This window comes from Typopeltis vanoorti, chromosome 7, assembly GCF_054136105.1.
Source record: "Typopeltis vanoorti isolate ZY-2024b chromosome 7, IOZ_Tvanoo_1.0, whole genome shotgun sequence".
NCBI classification, from domain to species: Eukaryota; Metazoa; Arthropoda; class Arachnida; order Uropygi; family Thelyphonidae; genus Typopeltis; species Typopeltis vanoorti.
Window position 1 is genome coordinate 31,237,607 of NC_143555.1, and position 21,087 is coordinate 31,258,693.

Sequence of the window (21,087 nt, forward strand, 5' to 3'; positions counted from 1 at the left end):
CGACGACGGAAATCGAACCCACGACACTCCTTTCCCAGGCATATGGTTGCGAAGTGCATAGTCACAAGTGCAGGGTTTTAAATTCGGAAATCAAAGATGAGATACTTCAGAGGAGGTAGATGAAATGAGGGATCTGGAGTGGATAGGACCTGAAATTTCGTGATAATTTCGTTAAAATTGTGAGGGCAGCACAAAGGATTATGGGAATGATACTGAGGACTCTGACAAATAGAGGCAACGATGTTATCATTCCATTGTACATTCCAATGCTTTGATAAGAACTTGATATGGATTACTGTGCACAGATTTAGTCTCTTCATTCTTTTGAAAACCAGGTGACTAAATCTGTGCACAGTAATCGTCCTTGAAAAGGGTTCAAGGACGATTGACTAAGGTGGTTTCTGGTCTCTGGAATGTTGAGAGAATGCAGTTAGCGGATAAAGGAAAGAAGAGGGGATATCATCGATACATATAAGCCTTTAAAGGGTTATTACCAGATTAATGTCAAGAAGGTTTTGCATAAAATGGGTGAAGATAGGCTGAGAAGAAGAGATCATCCCCCTGGTAGCTGTATCAGGAGAGTGTGAGCAAAGGGGTGAGGAGCAGATTTTTTACACGAAGAGTGATTGGAATGCATGCCCCAGTGTTGTGAATGCGGAGGCAGTGAACATATTTACGGCGTGGTACGATAAACTGTGTGTGTGTAAGTGCCTCCCACGATGAGTCTTTTGACTTTATAGAGGTCTGATGATGATAGTCTTCTTGTCTTCTGTGACTGCTTCCTTAACTTCCTGAGTCGCCATGAGATCCAATTTTTCTATTCTTATAGACAACTTCAGATGTCTCCCTGGCTGAATCCGTCAATGCTTTTTAGGAGTCTCAATAGTTTGGGTCTTGTCTTTAACTGTTTCATTTTTTTTCTTGAATAATATTTGTATATTTTCTTTTGCAGTTCACTTCTGAAAGATAGATTTAAAAAATCAGTCAATCCTTCAGATGTTGACTTTGATTCTTTTTAAAGCATTCTTACATACTTTCCTTTTCAGTGTGAATTTCATCCTGCTCAAAACTAAATGATGATCACATTTTTTTTTATTTATTTCAGATTCCTTGTATGCTTCGTACTTGAACCAGCGTGAGGATATCATTACCAACAATGTCGTAGTCAATTAGATATTTTTGTCTTCTCTCTATGTGAATTGCTGCGCCTCTTTATGGTTAGTATGGCCAGTCCACGTCCTCAACCCAGTAGGTATTTACCATGATTGTTAGCTCTGCTATTTTCTCCAAATTTCCCCAAAACATTTCTGTATATTTAGTATTCATTCCCTACTCTACTATTTAATGATAGGTAATAAGACACAAATAGGTCTCATTTTCCAATTCCTCATGTTGTAGTTTTCCGACATCACGCTAGTTGTATTGCCTGCAATTTAATAAGATTATTTTCATGTTAATATTGAATACTATAGCAATTCCGTCATTTTCCTGATCATTATTCTTCTTCTACAGTTTTGCCACTTAAGTAGGGTTGCTGTTTGTGGTGAGTTTCCTCCACAACTTCCTGTCTTGGGCTGTCACCACATCCAAGTTTTTCATCCTCAAGTCCTTCTCCACCATCTCCCTCCATCTCTTATTTGGCCATCCGCGCGCCTCCTCCTCCCCTGCACATCCATATGCATGACCTTTCTTCCTACATACTCTTCCTCCCTCCTCATCACATGACCAAACCATCTCAACCTTGCCTCCTGTATCTTTGCTCCTAAGTTCGTAACTTTCACCGTTTCCCTTACATAGTCATTTCTCGGATGATCCTTTCTGGTCACACCGCACATCCACCTAAGCGTTCTCATCTCCGCTACCTCCATCCTGCTGATGTTATTTTTCCTCAGGGCCACATTTTCCATGGCATACGTCATAGCTGGTCTGGCTACTGTCCTGTAGATTTTGCCTTTTAGATTGATCGGCACCTTCTTATCGCACAGCACTCCAGCCATCTCTCTCTCTCTCCAGTTCCTCCATCCTGCTTGTATCCTGCATCCCACTTCCTTCTCAGCCTCACCATCCTCTTTCATTGTTGAACCTTTAGATACTTAGTATTTAAAGTCACTGACCTTTCTGATGACATTTCCTTCCAGCTCCAGGTCTGTCTCCTGGCTGCCATCCACTTTGCAGCACATATACTCTGTCTTACTTCTGCTCAGTCTCATACCTCTCTCTTCCAGTACTTTCCTCCAACTTTGCAACTTAGCTGCCACTTCTCTTGATTCTGCACACAGCACGATGCCATATGCATACAACATAGTCCAAGGCGCGTCTTCTCTCACCTCCACCGTCACCACCTCCATCACAATATTAAACAGGAACGCACTTAATGCAAGCCAACTGTCACTGGAAAACTTTCTCTCTCTCTCTCAAACAGGTTCGAACTCTTGTCTTCACATTTCTATACATCTCCTGCACCAACCTGACATATTTCTCCGGTACCTTCTTCTCCCTCAGACACCACCAGACGTCTTGCCTTGGCACTCTATCATACGCTTCTTCCAGATCAATAAATACCAGATGTAGCTCCCGTTGCTTTTCTCGAAACTTTTCCATCATCTGTCGTAACCCAAAGATAGCATCTGTCGTCGATCGACCAGGCATAAAGCCAAATTGCTCCTTGGCAATCTCCACATCCTTCCTCAGTCTTCCATCAAGAACCCTCTCTAGGATTTTCATTCTGTGAGAAATCAACTTTATTCCTCTGTAATTCTTAGTGTTGTGCATCCCCTTTACTCTTGTAGATGGGGACAAGACTACTTTCCCTCCATTCCTCGGGTATATTTTCCTGTTGAAAACTTTTTATTAACAGGTCCCACAACAGGTAAATTCCCTCTTCCCCCCAGTGCCTTCCATGCCTCCACTGAGATCCTTATCAGGGCCCACCGATTTTCCATTCTTCATCCTCTTTATGGCTTCCTTCACTTCCACTCTACTAATTCTGCACCATCCCCCTCACAAGGCTTCCCATCTTCTCTGTGAGTCCTTGCATTTTCTTCATTCAAAAGCCCTTCAAAGTATATTCTCCATCTGTTTCTTATATCCACATACCTCCTTAATACCCTTCCTCCAGAGTTTTTGATCTGCCTCACATGTACGATGTTCCTTTGATGCCATATTTCTATATTTTGTCAATCAATAAATCTTTCTTTTTTGTTTCAGTGATTATTGCTATTTTAAAATTTCTTTCATTTAATAGTCGGTATAAATCTATTTCTTTATATGCTATTCCTCTTACATTCCAGTTTGTCATGTGTATTATATTTTGTCGTTTCCATTTTTGTTTTACCTTTTCCATTCCAGGGTCGTTTTCCATAGATTCAATCTGATTATCTTTTTCTGTCAGCTTACAAGTAGAATTATGTTCTCCATGTCAGGGGAGACTAGCCTGATGATGGAATAATTCAGTGGTAGGGCTGCTACCTTAAGGCTTCTGAACTAGCCTTCTTCCAAATTTAAACCCATAGGAGGAATAGGGTATATTGAAGTGGGGAAAGGGTAGATTATAGAAGAATTATAGTAAGGTTTATAGAGAGGGCATAGTTGTAAGGCCAAAAATGAAAAAACCCCGTGGCCCTCGAGTACTATAATAGCATAAGGATCGTAAAATAAGAAGAGTTGGCTGATAACGCCTTACATGAAAGATTAAAGTAAGTGGATCTTCCTCAAAATAGAAGAAGAAGAGGATAGATCCAGCTCGGGTTCCATGGGAGTGCCACTTCCCTTACAATCAAGATGATTGCCCCTTATCGCCCTGTTGGTCCACGAGTCCTTATTCAGTATATTCGGACCACCCCACCACACACACACACACACACACACACACATACATGGTTAGCTCCCCTATCCGCCACCCAGGGGACGCGTTCTCTAGGGGTTACAGGGTCTCCCGAGAGTCAAAACAAGCCTTAAAGTACAAGCCATTAGGAAAAAGAAATCCAGGACGTCCTCTTAAACGATTCAACGATGACTGCTAAGGCCGGAACAGGCCATGCTAGGCCTAAATCCTTAATACGCATGATGATGATGACAAATCTTTCTCTGTCCTTCCTTTGTTTCTAATTGATCATAAAGGTCTTGATATGCCATAGTCTTCGCCTGTGCAACAACTCTCGTGGCTTCTAGCTTTTTCTCTCTGTACTCCTCTCTTCCTCCTCCACTTCTGCTTTGCCTTCCTCTTAGCTGTCACTGCTTCTTGTACATTATTATTCTACCACCAGGCCTCTTTCTGCTCTTCAATTTTTCCGGATGTATCACCAAGCGCCTCAATTGCACAGCTTAGAATTGCTTTTGAATTATGTCTCCACCAATCTTGCACACTTTCTAGTCCATCCGAAATCCTCTCTAACACCTTCTTCTTAAAACGGTTCCTCACACACTTTGCTTTTAAGCGAAACCATTTAATTTTCTTCCTCCCATGGCTTCCAAAGGTTTATCTTCGACTTTATTTTAAAGTCTGCTCACAGTAGCCGGTGTTGCTGCTCCACTCGATCTGTTGGGATTACCTTACAATTTGTTATGCCTTAAGATGTTTTATATTAGTCAAAATATAGTCAATCTGTGAACTATTGTTGCCACTTCTAAATGTTATCAAATGCTCTTCCCTCTTACAGAAGGAGTTCACAATTGCCAGATCAAACGCTACTGCATAGTTCAAAATACTCTCTCCTTCCTGGTTCATCATTTCCACTCCCTGGCCACCATGCACCCTTTCACAGTCCCTATCCTGTCTCTCTATGTGTCCGTTTAAGTCTCCTACAGCAATCACCGTCTCGTTTTCTTTCAGTTCCCTCATTTCTTCATCTAGCACGTTCCAGAATTCAACTTTCTCTTCTGCTGTACAGCCAACTTGTGTTGCGTATACACATAAGACGACCAGTTGCTCTTCTACAAGACTCAGTTTCATTCGCATGATCCTGTCGTTCCTCCTACCTACTTCCAGTACTTCGCCCTTCATTCTGCCACACACCACAATTCCGACACCATTTCTTCCCTCTTTATTCCTCCAGAGTAGAACAATTTTCCTGATTATTATTGAATTCTAAATATAACATCCTGCAATAATTGTATAGACGAACCTCATCTGTTTTCCATGTCTTCATGGTTTTTAGTAATATCTTCCATGTCTTCATGGTTTTTAGAAGTGCCATGTCGACATAATTGGCATTATGTCGACATGGCACTTCTTTCATCTTCTGCTCATTAAACTTGTTTTCTATTGATAATTCTTACGGTGATGGTACCTATCTTGAATTCTGCTGATGTTGAGTTAGTGTTTGTTGCAGTTTCTTTCTTTGAAACACAGTTTGATCCAAAAAAAAAGTATCATTAAGATTTTTCGAATAAAATAATTTTAGTGGAAAGTGAAGTTGTTTCCTAGTATAACAGGAAGATTCACAGTTGATTCATTGCGGTACGGGTGGTAATCGTGGGATTATCTTATTAAAATTTTTAAAAGTTGCAATTACTCACTCCCGTTTTTGTTTTTAATTTTTTTTATATATATATTTCGTTGTCTGTTTCCTGTTAGGTCTCCATTCACTTGAATACTTGTACAACTTTGGAACTTCGTCGTGCAAACTGTATTTTGATGTGTACATCGAAAAACGTTTAATAAGGGGTTATAAATGTCGTTTTTAATCGTAATCTGTGTAGTCAAGTATTCTTAAAAAATAACGTATCGCACTTAGCCAAGGCATTCTGTACAGTGTGCATTCTCTTCAAAGCACACTGAAAAAAGTATGGTTACTTGCGTCAGCACTTTGGAATTGAATGAATTCAGTTTTCATTAATGGAAATTGCATTGCATTACTTGTAGAATGTAAGTGATATCGCAAGACAATCCAAAATGATACTGTTTTTTTGAGTCATCCAGAAAACCTCAAGCAAGATGAAACGTTCCCTACACGTGTCTATAAAAGGAAAATTCTGTCATCCCCTATTAGAAGGAAGAATTTTTCCTCCATTCACTGTAATGATAGGAAGTACAATAGTCGAGATAATAAAGAGATACTTATTATCTGTGGACAAAGTACTGCTCCAGATTAAAAGTAGCTCCGTTTACAATAACTTTGCTAGGTTGCCTACGGTCACAAAATTGACTTTAACAAGATAAATGCAGAAACAAACAAGCTTAGGAAGAATCCCTCCCCTCATCTTTTGACAGAATAAGTGTAATGACGAGAAAATCGAACCAAAAATAAACAGGTTGCCTCTGGCTAAATTGTGTATGGAGAAAGGAAGCGTCTTTGCCTAACGGAGGTGATTGATGTTGCCAGAACAAAGAGACTGCTCACACACAGAATAGTGTCAAGTAAGAAAGCCGAAACCATTGAAGAGAAATCGCTAAGTAAAAGTAGTAAAAAGAGATGAAAATTTTATGTAATTAAAGTATAATAATTATTTCTTTCATTTTTCCATTTATTTTCGTAAAGGTGATTTTTTTTGTCTCTTAATTTGCTGTAATAATAATCACTTGGAAAAGCGCTGAAGATAATTTCCCTCTAATTGTTTATAAAGTTAGTAAATCCTTCGGAAAAAATTGGCTCTGGAAACTCGTCTTCAGTATCGTTCGAACGTAACCTCTTCAAATTATGGCGATAGCCCCAGGGCAGCTTGAAGTAATGAAGCCATATAAAAGGCAAATGATCCCAATTTCTTCAGATATCCGTATGTTGTTATTGTATTTACTTAATGTCTTTGAAATATTCTTACTATTCAGGTGTCCATTGCTAGACATTTCTTGTAAATTCCCCTCCCTCCTCCACACACACACACACTGTCTGCGTGAAAGATAATATAACCAAGTGAACGGAAAATGAATTTAAAAGCAAAGAATGAAGTGCAAAAACGAGTGTTCTCATTAAACAGATGTTAAGGAAACCTTTTTGACTAACCACTCGAATGGTTGTACGCGCGTTTTGCTTCTTTTCAAAACGACTCTAACAGCTCTCCAGTTTAATAACCACCAACCAAAGCCGGTTGTAAACTCTTATTTCCCTCTGATTAAGGCTTTCAGTTATTAAACGACAGGCGGAAGTCTACCTCTGAGCTACCTTTTAATCCGATAGTTACCTAAAAGGCTTAATTTACGAACTCCTGGAATGGTTGTTTGTAAATTAGGAGGGATTGGTGTTAACTGCTCTCTCTGATATGTATTCAGCCGAGTTTCGATGTTTAATCTAGGCGTGTTAGTCGTGAATTAGAAATAACTAAACGTAGCCTTTTTTTTTTTTTTTTTTTTAAACCAAGTTGAAATATCGTCGGGGAAGCGAGAAGTTTTTAAAACGCCTTCCTTTTTTGTTGTCTTTGTTCAACCACAATATATATATATATATATATATATATATATATATAATAGAAAAATAAAATGATGACTTCCTTGACTTCTTATATAATATACATTATGTTGAATTATTGGAGCCGTTCTGTATTTCAGAGAAACCTAAATTGAAACACACGTAAATAACTTGTGGATCGTTTTTTGACTACAATCACACTTTCTACACGGCTCAGCATACTGTTCACTAATTTGTTATAATAGGAGCCATGTAATTGGGACCATTTGCACTTCCATATGCATGGTTGTTAGATACTGATCTAGATGCATCCTACATTCCAATTCGTCCCTAGGCTGGATTGAAATAAATTCATATAATTAACTTCCAGTGCTTTATGAATTAGTCACAATATTCTTTATACTTCTTATACCAGCGTAGTTTGCGCTGTATATTTTTTTCGTGATTTTGGCTTGTGTGTATCTGCCCAGGAGATTCGCAACTGTGAAACCCTTTACGTAGTATCCAGCACCTTTTTCTGGCTGCGTTTTTTTTTTTTTTTTTTTTTTTTTTTTTTTTTTTTTTGTCTAGGTGGTATCTTCACGTGTTAATCGTTGATCGTGTAACCGTCGGTCGATTTTAGGGAAATTCAGCCTTTTTTTTTTACGAATGTTACGAACGGATAAGCCACTGATATGGGAACCCCTTATAGTAATATTTCTTTCGAAGTGTTAAATGCTTCTCCAAGTGCCATTGACAGTACGCATAAAATTCATCGAACGACAGTTTAATGGATGGCAATTAATTAAAGGCAATTCGTCGTAAAACAATTTACCGATAATTTTTTTGATGAATTCCTTTCATAATGCATTGAAAGAGTAATTTTCTTGCTAAATATTGTTTAAACGTTGTAGGTGGTCATCGAGGCGTAATAATTATTTTGTTGTTATTTCATTTTTTTTTTTTCTAGAGATTTACGTATCTCTAGACAAAAAAAAAAATCGTTCTTAAATTTTTCGCAACAAAAATGGATCAGATCGAAACCAAAACCGGATAAATTTTAATATAAATCTTAACTACAATATTCCAATTAGAATATATTTACTAATGTTAAAAATACCAAGGCAATTCATATTTCTTTCACTTTACTCACAATATTGCAAAAATTGTTTTCGCGCCATCAAATGTCATTTTAATTTTTTTCCCTCGGTTTTATGAATAACAAACTATGTTAAACTGTATTTCCCGCTTTTTAATTATGGGATTGTTTTGTAATGTCGAAAATTTATGAGTAATTCAGTAGAAGTTCAGTCGCTTTCACCTTTAGCTTAAAATTGCGCCACATGAGTTTACTATTTGAAGCATCCTTTTTCGATAACACATCATACAGACCGAAAAGAATATCTCTAATAAATAAATAAAAGTAAGAATTTGACACAACCGCATAAAAATATTGAAGGGGAAAAATATGTAAGAAAGTTTCAACAGCATCACAGTTAATCCAACAATTTGTAGTTTCGATGAATTGTGATTTTTCAATAAATTATTGGATGATTTGCCTTTCAGTAAATTCTCGTTCGATAAACTGCCTTTCGACGAATTGTTTCCGGCGAATTTTTTGCATACCTGTCTTGTGGACGGACTGGATAGTGCATCCGCTTTCCAACCAAGAGTCTGTGGGTTTGATTCCCACTGTGAGATGTGGATGCTTATGAAATGTGCCTTAAGTGGCATGAATACCACTAAGAACATCCATTTTATTGGAGATCTGAAGTGGCTTGAACAATTACCATGTTTGGTGTCTGGAGCAGCTCTCAAATTCTCTAGTTATTAGCCCATCCCCTTTACTAAGCACATGCATAGTAACCTTTCATGGATGGGATTCACAGAAAGATAAACATCAGTGTGAGCCACGTATGACGACAACACTGAGGCCCTCTGTATTGTTCGACAAAAGCACTCTATACTCACTACCTGCATACTACGTAATCCACTATTCGCATACCACGCGTCTGTCTTATGCTGGTTGTATTTTTCCTATTAATTGCATATGTTCTGTGTCCGATTTACCTTTATGCGGAGATACCTAGAGGTAAAAAAAATCTCTCTCTCTCTCTAAGATCGGGTGATTCACCTTCAGTTGAAAAATCCCCTCTAAAGATACTTCTATGATGCGAATCGAAGTGGAGTCTTTTTTTTTTTTGTTTGTTTCAGTCGAAGAGATCACAGTCTCATCATTTTTCCGTTTGCATTATATGGAGACTTTATTTTCCAATTTGAATATAAACAGATGTTTTGTAGACTGTCTCCAATTGCATGTTGGTTTCACTAAAACTGTTACTAAATAAAAACAATGATAGAAATTTGCATTCGTGTGATTTATTATATCGAAAGGTTCTGTTATATTTCGCATATTTCAAAGACTGAAGCTAAAGACTCCAGTCCTAGTTTGGAACTTACACCGTTTATCATCGACACAGATCAAAAGTATGCATCTTCACGAAGGGAAATCTTTGCTAAGCGTACAGTTTCGTGTTCATTCTGTGTAACATGATCGAACACAATTTCTCTGAACGTTTATATATTTGCTGCTTAGTGCTCGTTCCACAAGGCAAACGCGCTTTAACAATGAAGACTTGGGCTCATGTGAATGTTCTAGTAATGACGATTGCGCGCGATATATTAACTGGTGAACGGGCTACATCGAGCTGCGTTGAAATAAATGAGCCGTTTGCTTTGTTAATGGATGACATCCTAATATCGGTTTGACAGCATTTATCTACGGAAGTGTGGGGACATCGAAGCGTATTTGGCGATAAAATTAATATATCTGCCTTTAGGATGCTTTGCATGCCTGAACTTAGATTTGTTGTTGCGTTTGCTGAAATGTTTTTTAGCAAATTATTTTATAAATTTTTAAAACGATTTCGGGTTATTTCTGATGTTTTCAAAACAAAGAAAAGTTACTAACCAAATAAAGATATCTGTAAAATAAATTACCTGTAAGAACTTAAAACATAATTGGTATATTTTTATTTGTATTACTCAATCATTAGGAGTTAAATTACAGTTTAAAGTAAAATGCAACATTTATTCTTTTTTTATTTTTTATTTTTTTTTTATTTTCTAGCACTGAAAACTGAAAAGTTATAACTATGAATAGGTTAGTGAATTAATGCTATGAGACAAAAAGAGATCATAAAAGAGAATAAAATTGAATTACGCGTGTAAAAAGAGAGAAAGAAGAACGCTTATGATGATAGTACAATTCTTCCGGACCAGAATCAGGAGTACATTTTGGATTCCGGACCAGAATCAGGAGTACATCGGGTACATTTTGGTTGGAAATATCAGGGTTTGAATCGCTTATCAGACCACGCGAAGAACTTTAAGGGTTTTCAAGTAATCGCGAGTTAGGTGGTCTCATACAGGGGTGGTAGGGTTTCTTATTTCACAAGACAGGCAAACCTGTTTTGTGGGATGAAGCATACAGTTAACATAAGTCTTATGGCCTAAGGTGCTGTAATTCCAATTAAACCAAAGTAATATGATATATCTGCGTTCTGAGGAAGCATTTTCAGTTGATATGACTTATAAAGCGTTTAAAAGATTACAACAATAGCTGTTATCAACAAATCATCCCTCTCTGCACTCTGATCTAAACACCAACAAGATCGGATTTTCTTATATAGTGATGAAACCTGTGGGGTATCCATAAATATAAAGTAACAGGTATGCCACACTAAATAACTTTTTTTTATTATGTAAATATTTCGTCTTATGTATCATAAGACATCATCAGCCCAATTTTCGAGCAATAATAGGAATTGAATTAAAAAAGAGTAGTGCGCATGCTTAGATTTCATTTTTCAGTTTGGCGCCATACTGAACCAGAATTCGGCGCATTTTTACAAAAAATCGACACCTTACATCAGGGGTCGGCAACCTTTTCAGACTCGCGGGCCACATTTAACTTTTATTTTTAATAATAGAGCCGCAAGCGTTTAATTAAGGGAAAATAATGAGTGGAAAAAAAATACTTATCAATCTTAAAAAAAAACAGAAATATTTAATGTATGACATTCTCGTAATGAGGTCTGTTATTATATTCTTTCATAACAGCAACACTTTTGACAAATAAGACAAAGGGGCTTATCCCCATTTTCAATAAAGAAATACTTGATGTTCCATTCGTTATTAACCCTTCTTCCTTCATCTGCAATTTGACGTTTTCTTGAACCCATTTTTGGAATTATTATTAACAAACATATATCCTCTGAAAATAATAGTTGATGTTATTGAATTATATTGAAAGACGTACCAGTGAAAACGCGACTACAAAAGTGCGCCAAAATCTCGGTTGTCGTCGGATGAAGTCGCCTTTGTTATCCCCACTCATGATGACTCACACGGTTGACTCGCGCCAACTTGCACGGCGATCTCCCGAAGTATAGGTATAAAATTATTTTTAATTTATTATTCATATTATTAAATGTATTATTTAAATAATTCAACATACGGGCCACATGCCATGTATGGCCAACCTTTTATGTGTAGCCAAAGATGCACGTTTGGGTTGCCGACCCCTGCCCTACATCCTCGTATCGAGTTCACACTAGAAAACGAATCATCAAACGGTGTTTCCTTTCTTTATGTGGAAATGGAACCACCTAAAGCAAGGTGGTTCCACTTCTGTCTACCGAAAATCAACTTTTTCCGGTCATTATATCCACAATACATCAGCTCACCATCCATCTCAAAAATATGGCATTATAAAATATATATCCTCTGAATGATAAAATATATATCGAGAGCACACAAGATTTGTTTTTTGGAAGAATCGCTAAAACAGGAATTGGAAATTGTCAATGAAACAGCCTTACTAAATGAATATAATCCAATAACAACCCAAAAATAATTAGCCACTCTCCTACAAATCAACCCAGAACTCCTGTACTATATATTAAAGGCATCTCTGAACGTGTGGCAAAAGTTATGAAAAACAGCAACTCAAACCCACTAACCAAATTCGCAACTTGCTACCTTCTCAAAAAGACACTCTCGCCAATGATGCTACCTGGCGTATACGAAGTACCATGTTCGTATGACTTGTCTTACTATGGACAAACAGTAAGACAGTAAAACATTCAGAGATACGTCTATAAATAAACGTATCTCTGAACATCAAGACTACATCCATCTCATCAAACCTCATAAATCTGGCCTTGCACAACATGGAATTGAAAACGCTAACCACAAGATCCAATGGAATAACGCTAAGCTGCTACGTAGATCTATATATAAACACGAACGTTTATATAAAGTGTTGAAGCCTTAATTCATAGACCTAATCTTAATCGAAACGACTGTCTCACTATTCTACTAGTTTGGGAAATTGTTATCCTCAAGTGTATTAAATAAAGTTAGTTATGTTTTAATTTTAATTTCAGCCAATTAGCCATGAACACGCGACTGTATATGTAGAGAGATTCCAATCTAAGCATGCGCACTACTGTTTTTTTAATTCGATTCCGATTGTTGCACAAAAATTGTACTGATGTCTTATGATACATAATATGAAATATTTACATAATAAAAAAAAGGTTATTTACTGTGGCATCCGTATTACTTTAGTTAACAAGATAGATTAATGGATACAGCTTGCTATTTTCGTATCATTGAATTGCATATTCTGTGTGTATGCCGTTATATGCGGACATGAGAATACTTCAGCATTCATCTTATTTGCATGAACCAACGATTTTCAACCGGTGTACCGCGAGATATATGAAAACAAATTAATTGAAAGAAATAATGTCGTAATTTGCGCATTTATTTATTAGTGTCTGGTCTTCCCTCTTCTTGTGTGTGTAAATCAATCAAAATTATGCTTATTTTTTTGCCAGATCATCAAAAAAATTAAAAGAATATATTTTTAGTGTGCCGCAGAATTTTAATAATTAGTCTAGGTGTGCCGTGTTATGGAAAGGGTTGAAAATCACTGGCATGAACGATGGACATGATTTCACTCGAAACATGCGGTTAGTCAGTTCGGTATTAAAAATTGCATTTTGCATTACTTAAGAGTAAGTGATAGAGCAATAATCTTAGCAGCTCTGACTCAATCACTCTCTCTCTCAACACACCGTGCTAATTCCAACCAAACAATTAAAGGAGACCAGGGAGAATTGGTAACGAGGTTGTATAACAGTCTAGAAAATTAGCAATAAATTAACGCATGATTTATACAACTTAAAAATAACGCGGGGTTTACATTATTCATTTTCTGATCAAATAGCAAAAATGCAAGGATAATTTTTTTTAATTTTAAATTTTGCTTATTAGTAAGTAAATATTCACCGAAGCCGTATGCGGTATTTATGTTAATCATTCCATGGAAATGATGAAAGTTGAAGGGTTGAACTTTCATTTGTTGATTCAGTTGTTTACAAAATGAAGATTTCGTAAACAAAATGTCGATCAAATTTAATTCATGAATATTTTGTTTAAATTTGATGGAAACTAAATATCCGACTCAAATTAATACATTTCCTAAACAATAAAGATTTAATATTTTATTTCTTTGCTTTCTGTTCTATTTATTTTTTAGTTTTATTTGTTTAAATTGATATTCTATGCTGTAGCATGGTTTTAATTTTTTGCAGAGGTGAAGATGAGAAGAAAATGGCCCTTAAATTGAACAGAGCAGAACATAACAAATTCATCAAAACTAAGGTAATGAATCTTGACATTTCCTTCAGAACTTTCTAACTATTCAGCATCTGGATTGGTTAGTGCTAGAATATCGAGAGAAAAAAAGCAACCATTATTTGCTAGTTTTCATCGCAATGTTTAAAGTTTAATTCCAGTATTTCCAGTATAAACAACAGAGGCCTGCTGGCACGCAGCTAAGTTAACCAAACTGATCGCAGTTACTGAATCGATATCCATGCAGTCTTTCAGAGTTCCTTTTCATTGTGTTGATGAGGGAATAATCAAACATTTTGGCTCATAAATTTCACTGTGAATAATTCCCCCCCCCCAATTAATAAGATTGGGTGACCCACGATAATCATAGTCTACTCTTTCAATGCAAGAACAGAATTTAACTGTTTTATAACGTTTTTATAATAATCTCTGTATAATACTGCATGCGTGTCTTACTGCAGTACTAGACATAGTACCAGACTTTATTCTCCCCCCCCCCATCTTCCTTCCAGCACCAGGGTTTAATGTTCCGGTTTAATAAGGCGTAATTTGCTTTGTAGTTTGACTATTAACGAGACAAAAGATTATTCAATCCGCTGAAGTTCATAATGGCGTGGACTTTACTAAAGATGATTAAGTTGTGAAGGTGGCCTAATATTTTCACAAAGAAAAATACTAATACTTATTTTTATTTCTATGCGATTATCAAAGTAGGCTTTGATTTACCTATCGCAGACTAAAAGTTTGAGACCTTTAGTATTGCACATCAGACCGCTATTGCAGAGGACGAATCAAGCAAATTCTGTTAGTCAGTAGTTAAGGGACCAGGGGTGGTTAGAAAACCTTACGCTGTTTTCTCATACCATGATCTCTTCCACTTTATCAGCTGGTGAGCTATGCGGCTGCATGCCGAATAAGTGTTCTGGACAAGAGTCGCTGCGTTCTGTTTTTCGACAAGTCAGTGTCCCCCCCCCCCCCAATGATTGTTTGAATCGGAGGCTCACGAAACCTTGTAAACCTATAGTACAATAGTATTAACACCCACTAAAGTACTAATTGAGTGACCAACTTGTGTGACTCAGGATTAATGGAGTTTGAGTAATATAATAATGTTTAGCAGTTGCATGGTCCCCCCCCCCCCCACGCATATATTTTTAATATAAGTAATTTGTGTAATGTAGTCTGTATTATTTCTACCTGTAGATCAGTTAGAAAGCTGTTAGTGAGTATCTGTTGCCACTTTAATTTTTCTCTTTTAGCACGTGGATGGAGGAAAGAGAATTCTTACGTGGAATAAATAAACATGGGGTGCTACTTTTAACTAAAGGTCTATGAGTAGATTGGGCGAATGCTTTACAAACAGATTTTTTTCTAAATCTGTTAGTAAGTTGATTCTGAAAATATCGTTTGTGTTTGTGTGACCTGACTACGTGCAAAAATAGTGTCGTACGTGCAATAGACAATTGCAAGTACTTGAAATATCGTCCCTCGGTGTTGATATCTTGCAGAATGTTCTAGAAACTGTATTGGCATTTCAATATGTTTCTCGGCATGTTTACTTGTAAGTCAGTCAGTGTTACTCATGCCAAGAAACATACTCTGACAATCAATGTAGTTTCCAGAAAAGGGTTCCTTAGGATATCATACTGAGGGACGAGATTTCCAGAGAGATTTTTTGATTTTCTCATCCACAAAAGGTCAGAACTCCTATTGCTCATGAGTACCATGTACAGAAAAATAAAGGACGAGAAACCTACTCGGAAGACCAAATGTAGTGTTCATAAGAGAGTTCAAGAGATCATACTGAGTGATGAATCTTTCGCCCGAAGACATTTACGCACGTGCGTGCCATAATCGGATTCGAACCAGTAGTTTTCATCTGCCATGGCTTCATTACTATCGGTTACGAAGTCTGTAAACATGTGGATTATTAAAATATTATAAGCTAAATAACATGGTACGAGACTGCTTTGATACCTCGAAGGACTTAATATCAGAACTAACTACCTGAAGTGGCTTGGAAAAAATAAAAAATAGGACCACGGAGTTCCCGGATTGTTCCACTATTACTCCTCCTACAATACTGAGGTGCTGTAAGTTTATAGCTTTTTCTTTCATGGATTGTCGTTATTAATAAAATATTTAAAATATCAATCGATAGGAAAATTGCAATTATTACCCTTTTTGTTAACTCGTATGTTGACTCATTATAATTTAGAGCATTATAAATTTTCGCTGAAAATTTAGGCGATTTGTAATAATAATGATTAATCAAAGGGACAGTGTTAAAAGGTAAATTACTTTTGCCTGTTCCTCAGTCTTTTTCCTCTCTCAAGTAGCTGATTAACGTAATAACGCACAAGGATCCAGCTCTAATTTGGAAGTGATTTTATCGTCTAAATGAACCGAACTTAAAATTTTCTTTCCAACTGCGAAAGGTCCATTAATGAGAGGCGGAGTCATTGGGATGTCTTCTTCCATGTTTTTGAAGCTTCAGACAACGGCAGCAGGAGTCGCTTAGGCACACATTGGGGATATTGAGATATAAAAGTACAATGCGAAATAAACTAGTTACGCACAGAGCGTAATTATGACTGGAGATTTAAACTATTACACTGTTTCTGCTTCTGTACATAACTGTAGCGGGGTCTAATGCTATTTTAATGGTTTTATAATTAGTTCTGATTACATTTCTCCCGCTGTTTGCTGCAGAATACAAAACAAACGGAATGAGACTTTTCAGCGACACCGCTCACACACTGATAACCGTAGACCCTCGGGCAAGGTTGGACGAGTACGATATCTTTCTCCACCCATGCTTAATTTGTCAACTAAAATATTCCCGTCCTAGATTTCCTGCATATGTTTATATGGGGTAGGAGTTCTGTGAGGCTTTAACGAACCTGTTGCGTGAACATCTTCATTAATGAATAAGATAACGACTTGGGTGCAGAGCAGCTCTTGGTTTACACTAAAACGTCATTTTTCGAATATTTCCTAATGTAAGAATTCACGCCTCCACATGATTTGAGATAAGACAGACGGTGAATTTCATACGAGGATAGAATGAAACGATAGAAACATAGTGTATCATTTTTTAAATTCAGTTATTTTTATCCCCCATTCCCAAACGTAATTGAGCAATAATGAAGGAACACACGGATGTTAGTCGCAGAAATATAAGATAAGTGGAGGTTATACTATGCACCCATCACGTACTTATTTATGAAGGGTTAGTGGATTTAGAGTTGCTGAAGAGACAAGTGAGGCCATGAAGTGCGTTTCTGGCCGTTTCGTTTGTTTGCAGTAGAGATCTGAGTTTCCTGTAGACAAAAACCCTGTCAATTTTGTCCATAAAAAGACAAAATAGCCAATCTATTCCTTTGTGTATAAATGGATACGTCAAATATAAAAAATATAATAAAAATTAAATTATCTCAGCATGAAGGAGAAGACAAACTAAGACAGAATACAGAGTAGCCAACGTACATGTAGATGATGCATTCTGTTAGTACGGTTATTGGTTTGTGGCCATATGGGTGATGACTTTGTTTTAGTTCACCTTATTCTCCTCATAAACATAAAATCGACCTTGAACACATTTAGCAGTTGTTATATGTACAAACATGAATTTAGGTATTCGTGGAGTATATGCTGTGACTATCTTATATGGACTTAAGTCTCTTACTGGAATACTACTACGTTAATAATATTTCTTTTAATCCTTGTTTTAGAGAAATTTTTTTGGGAACTGTAGCATCGTTATTGCAACACTACTACATTTTAATTACGCATCGCATGTCAACCTGTATTTGTCATTTGCGTATCTAAAACTACAAATCTGAAATATCTTCAGCGTAAGTTGGATTATTACGAATCCTTTTGTATGAATTATGTATATTAATTTCCTATTATATTCTGCCTTTTACTTCGAATTCTTTCTTTTACAAAGCCTTTAAAAACTTTCCAAGCATTTTCTGAAAACCAGGTTTATCGAATGTCGGTAGCTATTCTACGGACCCCGAGATTATCGATTACTAATGTCACTTCTGATACCTGACAGAATAATCCAATGGAATGATACTGTATTTCAGATGAGTGATCAATAAGCGTACAATAAAAAGAATAATATAGATAGTATGGGTAGAATTTGTATTTGTAGCAACGGCAGTTTATCTAGAAAATTTTTAGTTAGTGGTTGTGTATGTCGGAGATGAGAAGAGACAAAAACAGCAGTCGTTCATCTCGCTGAGAATATTAGTCTGTAGGTTTTAAGGGGAAAAAAAATTAAAAATTGTTCTGATAACGTAAAATAAATTTTGAGTGCAGAAAAGTACAAAATTTTACCTCTTTACCGATGTAACGCTCATTATTTGCCTATCGGAGGTGGAGATATTTCGCTTTCCTAAACACTACCACGTTGAAGGAATGTTTAAGAATACAAACCATACTTGACCACCGCCTTATTTCGGTGTCAAAATGTAGTAACTTTTCGGAATATAAAAACATTCAAAACAGGCTTAGAATTCGTGTTTTTTTTTTTGTACACGTAGCGTACGCGAAAGAAATTCTGGATATTTTTAGGAAGTTCCTAAAAAAGGTATTTATTACTCTTTTCGGGAAATATCTTGTCTTGAAACGCATCTTAAAATTAGAAACTGGGATTTCGAACTGCATTTACGAAAACCCATTTTCGACTTTTTTTTTTCTTTTTCAGGGCCTCGGTTATCTAATCTAACACAAATGTACGAAGGAAGGGGACAGGGAGTCACTAATACTGTGTGCTAAGTAGTGGAACAAAGCTCGTGCTCTCTCTTTCGATGGGGGAAATCGGATGATGAATGCTAGGAGATGCGTAACATTCATCACTCATCATCCCTGTTCTTCGTGATTGTCGAACATTCCGTCGAGAACATTAATTCTTCTACTAGAGCTCTCCCGCGGGTCGCAGACACCTTGCGGTCAATAAGTAATTACGGTAATGACGTGAGAGGAACGGGAACCTACCGCCGGACACCATGACACGATTTGCTCTATCTGCTGCAGGGATGCCGATCGTTGTCGCAAATTTTCTCCTCTTTTCCTCGGCCTTGCCTGGGACAGGATAATGAAGGAGGAAGAAAATATCTCCCTTCCTGCGGTTCGAGACCGGCTCAGATTACGTCCGTATCTGATTCTGTTTCTTCTGAGTGGCCTTCTAATGTGGTGGCGCTTCGGTGCTACTGGGGTTTGAATCGCCGAACATTTTGGGGGAAATAATGATAACCACGACGAATGCTTTTGGTAGACCGATTCTGTAGAATGACCAGAAACACGTTTCATCACACTGGCCCATGCAGTTTCGTATGAGTCGTTAGGATGGATGGCATGAGTCATCGTAGTTAATAGTTGCTCTACGCGTGTTTATCTGAGCTTCGCTTTTCCTTGATGCAGTAATAATAGGTCTATCCGACTGTTTCATTTGTCTTAATTAGCTTTCGGTTCGGTATCTGTTTTGTTTCGAGCATCTCAAGATTTTTGTTGTTGTGATATTTTTTTTTTCGTCTTTTTATCTTCAGTGAAATCTGGCTACTTGGGATGCAGATCGGAGGAGTAGCTTCCTTTTTATGGGAATATTTATGGATCAGATAATTTTGAATGGTTTCGCCAAGATCGCTCCAAAACTAAATTACAAAATTCATCAAATTTATTGCTGCTTTGAGTTTTTACGGCGCTGCACGGATTGAAAAACTGAAAAAAATATTCGAATCCGAAACTCGCAATATAATTATATGCTTCCCATACACGACATATTTAAGTTCATTTTTTTTATATTTAAGGAATTTGTAAGGGGCCCTTCTGTGTTTATCACTCATAGCTTTCAATTTAGGTTTATAGAAAATCTAGATAAAAAATAAAGTTTATTTTAAGACAAAAGTAAAGAATTTTGTTGCTGACTGGAAAGAAACATTTAATTTTTTTTTCCAGGAATGAAATGCCTCAAAGATTTTGATATCACAATTAAAATTGCCAGTGAGATCTAGTAAAGACCTCTTGGCGTACAGAAGTTCTGGAAAACACCTTTGAAATGGATTGAAACCTTTAGTTTCGGACAGTTAAAAGTTCTATTCAATAACTTTGATTTATCCCGAAAACGAAGCATAACTAATTTCCTGTACTTTTTTAAAATTATAGGCCTGAGCTCATAACGTATACGAGAAGGTTCTATTTAAGTTCTATTTTATATGAGAATATTTCATGCGTTTTCTTTATGAGCTTAGGTATGTGTCTGTTGAGACGTGAGCGTATATTCACCGCAAACACAAGTGTTCTGGATATTTCGACTTATCACGAATTCTATGTTCATTATAGGCGCTTGTCTTGTTCTTTCAAATCACGCCAACAAACTGAGTTGCTTGGTGTGATATGACACGTATTGGTTGGGTGGGTATTATCCAAGAATGGATAGTTATTCCTTTCTTAACCTGCTAATTCTCTCTTAGAAGTATTCTTAAATTTATAAAATTAATAATATTCATAAAATTAGCTTGTTTCCATGTATATAATAAAAGTCATGTCTCATTTATCGTAAAGGCTGCGGTACAAATCCGCGAAACGCATGCATTGCCTGTAAATACCTGTGGAAAAACTCCTGAAGATTATTGAGTTTATATAGTATGTATTAAAATACACTTAAAAGCGAATTATGTATATAGATATACTGAGAATAAACTTCCGTCCAAACTACGAAAAACTACCCACAACCCTATAAGCACATAGATATTTCCTTTTATTCTGCATACTCCTTACGTGCTCTTTACATACTACTGGTTTGAGTAAATTTCGATATGTTTAGGATAATTATGTATAACCCTTTTAGATGTTAAAAGGATGCGAGCCAATCAGAGAATATAATTTGTATAATACTTTGATTTGACATGATTCATTTGTCATTTGCCAAAGTTCATCTGTTTTACAATATTTGTAAAAGCATTATCTATCTGGTATTACAATTAATTTAAATTTTTATTCATTTCACTTGGTTTGTTCCCTTCATTCCCTAATCACCGCAGTATCT